The sequence below is a fragment of the Chrysochloris asiatica genome, unplaced genomic scaffold (genome assembly GCF_000296735.1).
Source record: "Chrysochloris asiatica unplaced genomic scaffold, ChrAsi1.0 scaffold00039, whole genome shotgun sequence".
Lineage (NCBI taxonomy): Eukaryota > Metazoa > Chordata > Mammalia > Afrosoricida > Chrysochloridae > Chrysochloris > Chrysochloris asiatica.
The window spans coordinates 15,106,244-15,108,229 of record NW_006408557.1 but is presented as its reverse complement, the minus strand read 5'-3'; positions in this window follow the sequence as shown (position 1 = coordinate 15,108,229).

The window sequence follows — 1,986 nt, the reverse complement described above, 5'->3', positions numbered from 1 at the left end:
ATTTATTGGCATAGTGGTGAGGATTTTTATTTTTTTAACATTCAAGTACAACCATACTGAAGGCTGTATAGTCTTTGATCTTCATCAGTAAGTATTTTAAGGACTCTTCACTTTCAACAAGCAAGATTGTATCGTCTGCATATTGCAGGTTGTTAATGAGTTTTCCCCCAACCTTGATGCCATGTTCTTGATATAATCCAGCTTTTTGGATTATTTGCTCAGCATACAGATTGAATAAATATGGTGAAAGAATACAACCCTGGAGCACACCTTTCATAATATTCAAACATTCAGTATCTCCTTGTTTTGTTCAAATGACTGCCCCATAAGCAGAGTTGAATGTCCCATTGTTGCAATGTTATTCATAGCTTGTCATGATCCACAATTGTCAAAAGGCTTTGCATGGTCAATAAAGCACAAGGAAATATCTTTCAGTCTCTCTGCTTTCAGTCAAGATTCATATGAAGCCAGCAATGATGTTCCTAGTTTCATGTCCTGAATCTGGCTTGAATTTCTGGCAGTTCCCTGTCAATGAACTGTTGCAGTTGTATTTGAATTATCCAGCAAAATTTTACTTGCATGTGATATTAATGATATTTTTCAATTATTTCTGCATTACATTGGGTCACTTCTCTTTGGAACGGACACAAATTTGGATCTCTTCCTATTGGTTGGACAGGTAGTCGTCTTCCAAATTTCTTGGCACTGATGAGTGAGCACCTCCAATACTGCATCCGCTTGGTGAAAGATTTGACTTTAAATATCAATTCCTGGAGCCTTGTTTCTTTCCAATGCCTTCAGTGCAGCTTGGACTTCTTCTATTAACCCTGTGTAAATTTGTAACTAATGTAAAAATTGACCTTGTTAAAATAGGAGACCAAATACGTATGTGTCCAAAAATTAACCCCTATCAGAACGCTTTGTTAAACTCTCAGGATGTAACAACCTCAGAATGCAACAAAGAATTTGCTGATAATGTTTAAGCTTATAGTTTAACAAACCCTTTGTAATTTTTGCCATGCTTCTCTCTCCCCTATGTAGCTGTAAGCACAAATCCTTTTGTTTAACTCAACTTTAAAATCCGTAGGGTCCCTCCACGTAATTTGGAGTATTTGCAACACGTTTCATGGATGTATCCCCATTTCAAAATTATTCTATTTCTTCAAAAACAATTTTTTCTGTATTACTTTCTAGCAGAGCATCAGTCTAGTGTTTTCATTATGACAATGATAACATCTGCAAAGAAAATTTTTTTCATCAAACAAGGTCACATTCATGGGTTCAGTGTTTAGGACGTTAACATATCTTTTTGTAGGACAAAAATCAATCTTTTGAAGGACACAATTCTTCCCACTGGGTGGGGCCGATGGCAGTACTACTATACTTTTTACTTTCTTCCCATATCACCTCAACTTTTTTTTTACCCCCTACCTGATGGTAGCATAGTGGTTAAAAGTCGGGCTGCTAACTTCAAGGTCATCAGTTCGAAACTACCAGCCATTCCATGGGAGAAAGATGAGGCTTTCTACTCCTGTAAAGATTTATAGCCTTGGAAATCCTATGCAGGGTCACTATGCCTCAGAACTGACTCCACAGCACACCACCACCACTACCTGTTGCAAGTGAACAAAGGCAGGTAACTAAAAGTAACAGAAACAGAAATGCTCCCTAAACTAGAAACTGTAATTATACCTTTAAGAAAATTTCTAAATTCCTTCACCTATCCCATTCCAAAGATAGACAACACAACAGAATACAGAAATCATAGAAAAGTACCACTGTTACCATATGTACCTTAAGCCAGGTTTTCTAGAGAAGCAAAACCAGTGACATATGTATATGTATATAGAGAAGAAGATTATCACAGATATGGCTTATAAACTGCAGAGTCCCAAGTCTCCAGCAGAGAGAGAATGAGAGTCCCTCTCTTTCTATTATTCTATCTCTCTCTATTATATTGGAAGCAGGCCACACCCCCAAGGAAGT